The sequence below is a fragment of the Neolamprologus brichardi genome, chromosome 7 (assembly GCF_056152115.1).
Source record: "Neolamprologus brichardi isolate AB-2024 chromosome 7, ASM5615211v1, whole genome shotgun sequence".
In the NCBI taxonomy this organism is placed as follows: Eukaryota; Metazoa; Chordata; class Actinopteri; order Cichliformes; family Cichlidae; genus Neolamprologus; species Neolamprologus brichardi.
Window position 1 is genome coordinate 61,341,530 of NC_142110.1, and position 13,891 is coordinate 61,355,420.

Below are 13,891 nucleotides of genomic sequence, written 5' to 3' on the forward strand. Positions count from 1 at the left end.
CCTAAAACGCTAAAGTCAGGGCGTAAATACAATAGTAACTGCAGCCACACCCTTCCCTGCTTTGATGACATTGCAAAATACAAATAGGGACCTATTCCAAGAAGCATGCTCAACAAATTCTGAATTTTAAAAAATAAACTCAGAGTTGATTAAATCTGAGTTTGGCCAGTCTAGAAAGCTGATCAGTGTTATGTCAGTGAGTTCTCCTTGAGGTTGTAGGTCTCCTTGAGGTTATTGTGTGACTAGAGAAAGACATCCATCATCAACAGAACTCCATTGTCAGATTCACCAAGGCAAGGGGTGAATAAAGACTAGTGCATCCATTTTAATCCAATAGAAACATGAATATTAAAATCTGCTAATGTGGGCCTTTTGATAACAGCAGCTTTTTAAAGTTATTTAGTATATTTCATAGTAACATTAATAAATAAAATGTCCAAAATTATACCAAAAGGTTGAAGTCACAGAATGATACTCAAATAAACCATCAGTGCAATTTGAGTTATTGTGTGCTGCTGTTTTTTATATTAAGCAGAATGAGTAAAACGTCAAGAAAAAGAAATTGAAATCCTGAGGACATATTTATTTAGAAGAGAGTATGGAGACAGTCCCAAATTTTGCCAGCCCTGGCTTCTTAGTTTCTGCTTTTATTGTTCCATAATGGCTCCTTTTAAATTGTGTGCCCTCTTACAAGTCTTTTTGATGCTCACCGCTTCTTCACCTTTTCTGCTCTTTTGGTGTCTCACCAACCTGCTGCACTCTTCATCTCCTCTTCTCTCATCTGTCCTGGTTATAATAAGAATGCAATCAGAATTTGCCATTCAAACTCCATCCAAACCTGTGAGTCATTAAATAATGTAAGAAAAATGTTCTGTGTTATATGCATAATACATGATTTTTATTTTGATTTTTTATTTTTGGAATGACTGCAAAACTTGTCACAACAAAGATGGGAAATAACTCCAACATGCACAAATATTTGATCACACAGCATGCAATTAATTTGCACAAAATATAATGTCCATTGTAATATCTGCTACTCAGAGATGGTAATGACTCTCAAAGTGGTGCCAATGAGAATGGGTAAGAGAACTGATAAGGAATTAAATCAATAAGCGATAGTGATAGTGTAATTGGAATTGTTAGGTTCTTATCAACTCTTATCTTAAAGACCTCATAGTACTATATCACCCCAATAGATACCTCCCTTTCAGACTGATGGCTTACTTGTGGTTCCAAGGATAATTAAAAGCAGAATGGGAGACAGATCTTCAGCTTTGGGGCCTCTCTTCTTTGTAGCTGCTTGTTTTTCCCCTGCAGAGAGAAATTACAAAGTTGGAGGGAGCTGCATGCACAAAGCTGACACTAAAAAATTAACAAGAGATTGGCTGGAGGGTAAAGATCATCCACTGGTAGTTTGGACAGATCATAAAAACCCTTGCTTATCAGCAAAGTGGGCACTTCTCTTCACTTTCTTTAATCTGAAAATAACCTACAGAATTGGTTCATGCACCATGAAACCTAAAGCCATTTCCCACTGTGGTGGTGTGGTGGCACTGTTGGTCCAGGAGGCCCACCGTGAGGTCCCACCAACCAACCCCTACTGTGACTATCACTGAAACCAAACAGCTCATCTACACCACAGCAGCAGTTAATAGTGAGATGCTTGGCTACAAGATGAACAGCCACAATGACCAGTACCCTTCATGGAGAAGGAGACTAGAGGCCAAGATCAAGGTAGCGCAGAGGGAAGTTAGGCACCTTTGTGCAGCTCTGATAGTAAGCTACGAAGTACAGCAAGCTGCCCATACCTGAGGCCCTGGAAACTGCCAAAAAAGACTCATAGCCTTGGCCATCTGCTTGAAGAGGTATACCAGGGAGCTAGGAGGCAGGAAAAACCAGCTGTGCTCCACAGAACCATCTGAGGTATACTACCATTGTCAGGGGGATGAGAACAGCCCCACCAAAGCTGGAGACAAAACACTACTGGAAGAGTATATGAGAGAAGGACGCAACCCATAACAGTAATGCACACTGACCGGAGAAGCTGACTGTACTCCAAGAGTTCAATTGAACTGAAAATTCAGTCGAACAGAATAAAGAACAAACAACAAAAATAGTTATCAAGGACTCAGCAGCCAATTTTTATTGAAAAAAAAAAGCCCTTCAAAACAAAGTTCCAAACTAGATTTTTACTTAGATTATCAATAAAATACCTCACTAAATTAAAGCCTCCAGTTAATCCAAAATGCTGTAGCAGGAGTACTGACATGGACTAGAAAGAGAAAGCATATTTTCCCTATATTGGCTTCCCTTCATTGGCTCTGTGTTAAATCCAGAATTGAATTCAAAATCCTGCTTTCACTGATGTGTTTAGGCACCTCTCTGCATTTAACTGTTAGTTATTAGTTATTATCTCTGGCTCTCTTCCACAGTGTGTCTTTGTCCTGTCTTCCTTCCCTCAACCCCAGCAGTTGTTGGGATTTGCCATTATATAAATAAAATTGAATTGAAATTAATTGAATGGCTTGCTAGAGTACTCCCACTCAAATTCAAATTTAATTAGTACGCATCTATTGGCTGATCATGTAGGTCAATCACACCCCAGGGATCATTACAAAAGGGCAGCTTGACCAGCTGTGGCTGCATCTTACTCTCTTTTGTTTCGCACTTTCTGTATGTGAATAGTGTTTGTGGTGGAAGGCTGGACAGGTAACTGTGGGTACCCTGTATACATGCGACAATATAGTTTCTAGCAACAACTGCTAGAAACTAGCGATAGCCAAATGAAGTTTTCTGAAGCATTGTATCGAAAAAAAAAAAAAGGGTTCATTACTTGAAGCTTTTCAACAAAGTCCTATTTGGTGACATCTGGTGGCCAAAATTATGAAGTGCACTGCTTCAGTATGATTGGCCACTCTACAGAGCTCGGTGTTCAGCTTCTGTTTAATATCATGTGAGAGTTCAATGAAATATCAGGGTACTTCTGTGTTGCTTTGAACTTCTTTTTGTTTGTGTGGAAAAAAATACACATATCAATTTGATTAATAAATAATTTTGACGATTAACATGTTTGCGTGTGACTTTGTTTTTTTTGTCAATAGATAAAATAAAGAAGACATTATATAGACAACACAATCTTCTGATAGGTTGGGACCAAGTATTTGTGATCACTACAAACTTTCAATACCAAAATATGGTGTAAAAAAACAAAAACAAACAAAAAACACAGCAAGCAGGTGTTGCTGGAAAGACTAATCGAGTTAGATGTCTTTATTGACCCTGCTGTGACTGTGATTGATGTCTCCTTTCAGGAAGCTTCAGCTCCTCCTGGAAGCAGTGCTTATCTTGTTTCACTTGATAGAACTGAGCACCATGCTGTACTTGCTACACCTCCAGGTGCCCAAATCAAGCTCAATGCAGCTCCAGCAACCCTGCCTCGCTTTAAGCCTTTCTTTCAAGAATCCAATGGACCTAGCAGTGATGCAAAACTTGAAGTTTGTTTACAGTAGGAGACACAGGAGAAGGATAAGCTGTGTGAAGCAGATTATGATCTCTGGCTGCAGATCCATAGGCTTGAGATAGAAGCTGAAAAAGCAGATGTGTTAGCTGATGAGTTTATGCACAAAAAAGTACAGTCCCGATTAAAAGTTTAAGATCATTTAATAAAGTGGCAAACATTCACTCAAGTGGTTGGATCTTAACAAGGTTCCAAGTAGAGCTTCAGCATGCAACAAGAAGAAATGGGAGTGAGACAAAACATTTTATTGAGCTTGCAATTTATTGACTCCACAGTCTATTTACACCTACAGGCCATTGGACACACTTTCAATGTTGAGGATGTACACATCCTGGACAGGGAGGAATGCTGGTTTGAGCGCGGAGTCAAGGAGGCCATTTATGTGAAAAGGGAAAGACCATCTCTGAATTGAGGAGGCGTTCATCTTTCACCATCTTACAATGCTGTGATTGCAGCCATTCCTCAATTCTCTGTGAACGGTACTCATGGCCATTGATCAGTGGTCATTGATCATTGGTTGTGTCATAGTCTGTGGTGGCAGGCCGTGGGGGTGCGTTTATTTACAGTGCTGTAAATATTACACAATAAATCCCCATGCACTCCCGTGTCGTGTGTTCTGCTCCCGAAGTCCGTGCTTCGTGTTCTCCACTTGTGTGTCCACACACCCCGTGCTCGCTGCCTCCTGGGGGGTGGGGGGATAACATAGGCAGCTGTCAGGATACTCAACTACAGCAGGCATACACTCACTAAACTTGGCTCACTAGGAAAACTTACATGGAGTTTCACACAACGAGTTTCTCCTCCAACAAGGCTGAGCAGCTGCAGGTGCGTGGCATGATCTTCAGGTTTGGCCAGCCACCTGGCAGGGCCACACCCACCAGGCCTGAAGGTGCCTGTCACCCAGCCTATCAGCCCTACAAACATGGGAACACAGGAACAGCAGCACAGTGCAGCAAAAACACATGTAATATAATATGAGTCCACACTGCTCATGGACCCTGGGTCCCTGGAACTGACCTCACAGCCCATTGTTCATTCCATGGACTGGTTTCAGTCATTATGCAAATGTACTGTTTATAAGATTGGGGAAACCTGCAGTCAGCTGAGACAGAAGAAGTCACTTGGATGAGTGACAAAACATTTTTACCACTGAAAATGCTACGTCCATTTGAACAGTATCAACCTTTTGGGAGTCACTTACCTGGATGATTCAGCATGCATCAAGACATTTTACCTTAGTAATAAAACGTTATACCTGAGTTTTGATCTCCTGACATTTTACTGTGATTTAAGGGGTGTGTGTGTGTGTGTGTGTGTGTGTGTGTGTGTGTGTGTGTTCTTCTTTGCTGGGATTTTTTGTACCAAAGGAGAATGCACACATGGCACACAGCCCAGATCTTGTGTGGGGGAGAAAAGCCTTCAGTGTTTGGTCCGGATGACTAAGCAACGTCATCCTTAGTCATCCTGCAGTGTGGCTTGTAGCTGCAAGGGAAGGGTGGAGCAGTGTGTTCAAGGAACAGTATCAGGGGAGGCTTGCTGGCATCCATCACGCTAACCATCAGTGTTAACTGACTTTAACATGCATGATTTAAAAAGAAGTTACATTGAGTATATTGTGATTGACAAGGACAGAGTCATGACGAGAAAAGGTTTCTATGGACTGAGTTAAAAGGAGATCATGCTGAAATGAATATTCAGGAATATGTGAAATGGCAGAGGCCAGAGGTAATGGCGGGACTTGAGACCACTGGCTCAAGCTGTGAAACATGGAAAGTCGGATAGATTTGTAGTGAGGCAGTCAACTTCAATCGGACTGCCGAGGGGCTATTAAATAGCTCCTCGGCAGTCCGAGGGGCAAATAGCTGCTATTTGCTCTGTCAGTCTCAAATGGACCAATATACTGTCGTGACAGTTTGCGTGACTCAGTCCTGAGTGGAATGTCCTCAGCCACCAGCCATACTTTCGGTCCTTGTGTGCGGTTCAGTGGCACTGTTCAAAATCCTGGCGCGGGTGGTTGACTGACCTTAGTAGTGCTTGCCTTGTCCAAGCCTATGCCTGTCTGTGATGCTGGACGGAGGGTACCTCGAGCTCTGCCTCTTGCTCCAGGAACAGCAGGGGCTGATAACCTAGGGAGGTTTTAAAAGGAGAGACACCAGTAGCAGAGTATGTAAGTGAGTTGTGAGCATACTCAGGCCAGGGCAAGAAGGTGGACCAGGTAGCTGAGTTATGTGTGGCCATGCAACGGAGCGTGGTTTCTAGTTCTTGGTTCAGCTGTTCAGTTTGACCGTGTGTTTGGGGATGATAACCAGGACTTAGACAAGGTTTGGCTCCAAGAGCAGTGCAGAATGCCTTCCAGGCCTGTGACATGAACTGAGGACCACCGTCAGAGACTATTTCTACAGGGAGTCCATGTAATCTGAAGATGTGTTGATTGAGCAGGATTGAGCAGTTTCAGAAGCGGTGGGAAGTTTGTCTAAGGCATTGAAATGGGCGTCTTTGGAGAACCTGTCAATGATGGTGAGTATGGTGGTTTTGCCAGCTGACACTGGTAGCCTTGTGACAAAATCGAGAGTGATGTGTGACCAGGGGCGTTGTGGTATGGGGAGCGGTTGAAATAACCCTGCTGGGTGTTGAGTACTAACTTGTTAGGGAGGGGCGCCATGTGCCGCAACCGGTTGGGGTGCAGAAGAAATACAGGATAAAGGACATGCTGTGGAAGAGAGCCAGAGATTAATAACAAGTATGATTCAGTCCAGAGAGGTCTATTAACACATAGTGAGTGAGGAAGGTGACTGAAGAAGAAATACTCAGTAAAATATGGGAATCCCCCAGCAGCCGACACCTGTTGCAGCATAACTGAGGGCAGCCCTAACTATATGCTTTAGGAAAAAGGAAAGTTTGAAGCAGAATCTTAAAAGTAGAGATAGTGTCTGTCTCCCGAATCCAAACTGGAAGCTGGTTCCATAGAAGAGGGGCCTGAAAACTGAAGGCTCTCCCTCCCATTCTACTTTTAAATACTCTAGGAACAACAAGTAAGCCTCAGTCTCCTCAGGTCTCCTCAAAAGTCCTCTTCACATGCACAGTGAATTTGCAGCTTGTTGGAAACACAGTGCCATTCATCCAATCAGTCAGGATGATGGGTTTGCTGTTGTTCTCCGATGCTGTTTGTCCACACTGCTGCTGCTTGGTGGGTCTCTTTGCTCAGGACTTTGCTGCTGTCTCTTTATCTGCCACGTTATTGCTCTTTGGAACTGTATTCCTTGTCTTCAGGGAGGAGTGAGAGCTCGCTTGTGAGGTTGAGGGACACATGGTGCTGTAAACAATTCAGCCAGAAACTTGGCCTGAACGTTTCCAATGATGTTAAACTATAACTTTCTTCTGACCGCTGCATGTGGAAAATTGATTCAGGTCTGCTTTTCATCTGAAAGTGACAAACTAAAACATTTTCATTATTATCACCACTGCTTAACCAACACACATCTCTCTCTCCGTTTTTTGAACTCTCCTTTCTTAAAAGCAGAAAGATTGTAGTTGTTGGCTGATAAACACAAAACCTTTTTCCTATTATTATTTTTCATCTACAATGTAGATTTTGTTTCTTTTTTTGTTCTTTTTTCCACCACGATAGCTGGTGACCTGCAGAATCACCGCTTTCACAATTGGAGACAATTACGTTTACACAGCGCGCACACACACACACTGCGACGTCAGGCACATTCACACTCACTTTTTTTTATCTGTGTAAATAAATCATATGTCTGATGATATGTGCCATGGTGATCCATAAGTATGGTCACAAGTTTATATAGTTATTTTTCAACCCAACAAAACAAATAAGCAAAAACATGATGTTGATGCTATGAACACTCTACACACATGAGTCAAGATGCAGGAAAACTGCTGCGCATCTGAAAGAAGAAGCTGAACTCACGGATACACGGCACACTCGAGTTATCATAGTTCTGTTTCCCTCTCTTTGATGAGTTATCAGCCAGCTCCCGATCTGATAATGTGTAGCTTGCTCATCAGCTCAGAAGAGACCGCAACGCAACCTCACACAGTGGTTGCGTGCTTTGCCCACAGTGGCAAAGACTTGCACTTTTATATTCAATTCAGCATCTCCATCATGTAGTTTTCAGCTGCTTCATACAGGGTTCAGCATATTTAATTATTTTTAAAGGTGTGCTCTATATGTCAGCAATGGCTCATATTAAGATGACAGTCTTTCAAACAGGTCAAGTGCCTCTATGCACGTAATTAGTTAAAATATTTACCTATTTTACTTCATCTCATATGACATTGTACTGAATTTGAGCAACCCTACGCTTAATGCAGATTACTGTTTTCAATTGGTCAAATCTATGGTCTGGAGCACAAGCTGTTGTTGATCAGGGCCATCTAAAGAATCATCTAAACATTTTGTTTCAGCAATGGGTAGGTGAAAATCATTCAGCAGAGCATATCTTAACTGCTGCTGATGTGGGCTGCTTTTTTTTTTTTTTGAATACGCTTTATTGACAAAGCACAAAATACAGAAATACAAATATAAAATAGCAAACACAATGTCAGGGGGTTCTATAAAAAACAAAAAAACAAAATAGACAGTCTATTAAAGAATCTCATGATATTGAACAGGGAACATAAGTTTATGGTTTTGACAGCTTTTAGATTTTGAGAATGTTGTATGGTTTTAACATATTGTTTGGTTTCTAGGGATGGTACCGGTATCCGGGGTCATGATGGCACCGGTTCTGACATAAACGGTAGTAACCAGACCGAAAAGCAGCGCACATTTCGGTGCTTTATTTCGGTGCTTTTTTTTTTCCTGAGATGTGATACACTTTAGATTCGAGCCAATCATTTATGTTTCCGAGGATAGTAGGCGGGCCCAGGTACGTACGTTCTTTTAGAGCAGAGCTACAGATTAAAAACGCCCAAGGCCAAGCGGTCAAAGTCTGGCTGTACTTCACAGCAAAAGATGCAAACTCAGCAGCCTGCAACAAGTGCTTTAGGCTGATACTGTGATACTGTCAAAGGAAGTAACACCTCGAATCTGATGAAACACCTGGCGACGCATAGCGGGTTTTTTTTTAAAGCCGAAAAATGCGCCTTATTTGATAGCTTGCTGCGAGATCCCACACCGTGCGGGTGTGGTGCCTGTTATCGGACCTGGAGTTAGCAACAAAAAACAAAAACCACTAGCCCTGCCAGTGTAGCAGAAATGATGATGGATGATGATGGCAGCAGCAGCCGTTCTTCTGAGTAGCTTAATGTTGTTTGTGTGTAATTTACGTTGAGTAGGCTAACCACGTTATTACATTAATGCATGTAAGGTGAACTAGCAAACATCATCATAGCTACATGCAGCTGTCTTCTTGTTTGATGGCAGATACTCCCTTCTCCCTGGCCAAAAAGGCTAAAATGACCAAAGAAAAGTGGAAAACAGTTAAACATGAGAGGTTTTTGGACAAAGTTTGTGTTTTTTCCCATTGTTTAAGCACTGCTTCCAGCCAAGGGTGATACCATATATGCCCTATAGATGCAGAAAAGGCTAACATTGTTATCTTTTTACAAAAAAACAGCTGAACATGAGAGGTTTTTGGACCAATTTTGTGTTCTCCATTCTTTAAGCACCGGTTTGAGCACCGTTTAAGCACCGGCACCGTTTCAAAAGTACCGGTTTGGCACCAGTATCGGATAAAACCTAAACGATACCAATCCCTATTGATTTCATTTAAAAAGCACTGAAAGGATGGTTTTGCGTTAGAAAATTTCGACTTATGTATATGAAATTTAGCCAATAATATCAATAAATTAATCAAATAAAATTCGTTTGCCCTGTGCATGGGGTACTTAAAGAAACCAAACAATATTTTCTCGTAACAAAGAGAGAACTCAGAAAAGATAAAGGAAACAACAAAAACACAAAATTCTTGCCAGAAAAGATTTGTGTATAAGCATGACCAAAATAAATGAGAAATATCCTTCACACAATTACAAAATGTACAGTTAATATCAATGTCCTTTTTATAACCTACAAGAAAAGATCTGGTTGGGTAAAAACGATGAATAACTTTAAAAGATATTTCCTTTACTTTGTTATTTAATAGAAATTTCGACGGTAAGGTCCAAATCTTCTCCCATTCCAGGTCCTGGTATAAGTTATTCCAGTAGGCAACAGCCGTTGGGACACAAGTTCTGTCTTTTTGAAACAGAGTTCGTATTTCACGGTTGTTTTTCCTCTTTACAGAGGGGGAACACACCTGACCGACATAAGTAACAGCAGGATCCAGTGGTAAAGGGGTCAAATCACTAACAACAAGATTTCTAAACAACATTAAGACCCCAGCAGGGATAGCATCAAACACTATGGCATATTCCTTTGGTGGAACAGGAAGACCATATGTATTCAAAAATTCTGAGTAAGAGAGTAAACCTCCAACTGGATTTATAAGTTGTGCAACACGATGAATCCCATTATCAATCCAATTACTTAAAAACACAGACTTATGTTTGTATAAAATGTCTCTATTGTTCCAAATATAGTATCTATGTGGAGAAAAGTTGTGTTTATAAATCAATGACCAGGAAAGAAGCATTTGTTTATGAAAGTTAGATAGTTATCGATATTGTAATTACAAAGCAAAAGAAAGTTAAGACCACCAATTTTTGAGAAAATATAATTGGGAATAAAGTTCCAAATTGAGGTTGGGTTCCTGAAAAATTGTTTAATCCAGTTTATTTTAAATACATTGTTTAATGAGGAGAAGTCAAGATAGTTTACTCCACCATGTTGGTATGAGTTGGATAAAACTGATCTTTTAATATAATGAATTCTATTCTTCCATATGAAATTATAAATAAGTCTGTCAATATCTGCCAGGGTTTCTTTATTTACATCAAGAGACAAAGCAGCATAAGTTAGACGAGATAAACCCTCTGCTTTCGTGAGTAAAACTCTCCCTTTAATGGATAAATCCCGTTGCAGCCAAGCATGTAGCTTTTTTTGTGTTTTGTCCAAAATTGGAGTGAAATTAAGGGAGCACCTGGTGGATTGATTTTTATTAATGACTATACCAAGGTAAGTGACAGACTCTTTCACTGGGATGCCAGCAATAGATAGACTGGTACAATTTCTAAGGGCAAGCAGTTCACATTTGCCAATGTTTAGGTGGAGTCCTGAAGCTAAAGAAAAGGCATTAATTGTGTTAATAGCCATCTGCACCTGTGAGGCATTTTTTAAAAAGAGAGTGGTATCATCAGCAAGTTGACTAGTGAATATTTCGTCATCCGCAATTGTTATACCTTTCAGAGGACTGTGTTTAATATAATCAGAGAGGAGTTGAGCACAAATGAGAAATAAGTATGGGGAGATGGGGCAGCCTTGCCTGATACCGCGGTTCAAGTTAAACCTAGGTGATGTACCTGCTTGTAGTTTGATGGAGCAATTTACATTTTTGTACATTGTTTTAATTGCATTCTGAAAATAAGGACCAAAGCCAAATTTGTCCAAAGCCTGGCCAATATTCTAAATACTTTGCGCTGCCAGGAGCGAATTCCATCATAAACGTCTCTTCCTACGGTGGCCCTAAGAGGCCAAACGGACTGCAACTTCAGAAAACACTTGCAAAAAGAAAAACGTTGCAAAAAGAAAAACGCTGCAAACGCACACAAGACACAACGGAAATGTTTCTGGGGAGACAATAACCCGACGGACCAGTTGCACGAACCAAAACGACATCGGCATCTTGTCACACTCTTGTCTATGGATCCACACTTACTATCAGAGAATAGGTAGTTATTTATTTCTGACAGATGTACCACCCTCCTAATTGGCACTGCTCCCCAAAACAGAGCACCCCGCCTGCTCTATCTCCTAAGCCACAGCTACCCAGATCAAGTGGACAAGTGGAAAGTAGATACAGTCCGAATCAAAAATTTAAGACCACCTGAAAAAATGGCAACAACAACAACAAAAATAATCATATTTTGGAGCATTGGATCTTAACAATGTTCCAAGTAGAGCTTCAACATGTAACAAGAAGAAATGGGAGTGAGACAAAACATTTTTTGAGCATGCAATTTATTGAAAACAACAACTTAGGCCAGGGAGCCCAACATATTATTTGAAATCTGAAGACAAGGCACTCTAACAGTAGCTCATGGTAATATATAAAAGGTTCGGTGCCTAATATGTCAAGGAGTAGCTACAAGAAGGCAGAGGAGACGGGCGCATCAGCAAAGCAACAGCTGCACTCTGAGCTGGTGAGAGATGGTTATCACAAAGGAGCAGAGAAGGATTGGTGTATTTGGGTACTACCGGCCCAATAATTATGTTTTCCTTTTAATATATCATGTTCAAGATTCATATTAAGTCTTATGAGTTCGATATTGCTTCCATAGTACCCTTGAGTTTGTTATCTTACCTTCTACTCCTCTTCTTAGTTAGTCTCCCTGCTTTTGTTAGGTCCTGTAGTCTGGTTTTAGGACAGGCTGATAATATTAAATTACAATATTCCAGTCTATGCATAATAAATGCATGAACTAGTTTTTGATCATCACTCTGAGACAGGATGTTTTCTTGCGCAAAATCAAGAAAGCAGTCCTACAGTGTTTGTTTAATAATGTGGAATTTTGACCAGGCATCCCCAAATACAGCAAGGTCCAGAACCAGCTCTCCATTTAAATAGGGAGCTGGATAAGCTTGCTACTGGAAGTAATTCTATCCAGATTAAGCATCTGGTTAGACATAATATTTCTAATATTTTTAGGGTAGACTACAATAATTTCAGTTTTTGTCAGGGTCCTGGGTCGGCGCGACCCAGGGTCCCCGAGCAGTTATGAATTATATTGTGATATGTATTTGTAATTCTATGCTTCTGTTCGGTGTTCCACTTATTGTATGTGTAGGCGTGTGTGTGTATATGTGTGTGGATGTCAAGCACCTGCAGGCCCGATGGGCGTGGTCCTGCTAGAGGATTGGCCACGCCTGACGCCCCACACACACCTGCTGCTGATCAGGCTCGTCGGGGGAGCTATTTGGGAGACCGATGGAGCTCCCACCGACGCGGGATCATTGCGTGAGACTCCACGTTAATAATCCAGTTTAGGTTTAGTCCTTGAGTGCATGCCTGCTATAGTTAAGTGTCCTGACAGCTGCCACTATTGTTTCCTGCAGGAGAAACGTGGGAAGCCGGGAGAGCAGCGAGCACCGGGAGTGCAGACACACGGGAGCAGAGAGCACAAGGAGGGCACGACACGGAAGTCACGGGAGAGCACGGGGATTTATTGTTGTTGGTTTCCTTACACTGTAAATAAACACACTGTTTACACACAGAGCTCCGCGCCTGGGTCCTCCTTCCCTACACCCCCACGGTTTGCCCTGCCAAACTGTGACAGTTTTATTTAAATTTAGAAGAAGGAGATTAGAGGTAAGTCAGGTATAATGTCTTTAAGACATTCCTGCACTTTAAGTAATTGGTCTCTGTCATCTGGCTTCATTGACAGAGAGAGCTTCATCTACAACTGCCTAAGGGAAACACATAATCTAAACAGAATTGCAAACCTGTGGATCCTGAGGAATTCCATAATTAACCTTTGTGTGTGACGAAGGCTCCGTATTTCCAGCCATCGATCCATTCTCTTCTGCTTATCCTTCAAGGTCACGGGGGGCTACAATAGGATGAGAGGCAGGGTACACCCCAGACAGATCACTAATCTGACCCAGGGCTAACAAAGAGAGACAGCCAATTATTCACACTTACATTCACACCTTTGGACACTTAGAATAACCAATTAACCTAACCCCATTAATTCCATGTCTGTGTAAGGAAGCCAGATTTACCTTTTGGAATATTTTATAAGGTAAAAAGCAAAGGTTGCATGCTTGTATTGTCTGGTCTCCTTACCCGAAGTGGAAGCTGCTCTGACCTGGTTCCTTTCTCTCCAACTGATCTAAAATCTGTAGCCCATCTAAAGTTTGTTTAGAATGCAGCAACTAAGGTCCATTGTCACCATTCTTGTTGACCTTTGTTGAAAATCAGAATTGAATTTAAAATTCTTTTAATTACAACTAATGTCCTACATGACTCCTGCTAATATATCTGTTCTGTTATGATCCTATTTCTCTTTAGAGGCATCCATACTTAGGAGATTTAGCACCTTCATCAAAAAGGCAATAGTCTTTTTTAGTGAAACTCAACATTTTGTTTTGGCTCTGCAAAGTGTAATATAAACATTAAGAGAAAGTAAATAATTGCAGGAATCGTTGAGCAAAAGGGAGGTAGTTATTCACAGTTGGTATTGTGAAAAAAGGACATAGAGAGATAGGGGTGAATGCTTTTTAAACATGTAGGAAAAAATGTGCATCAT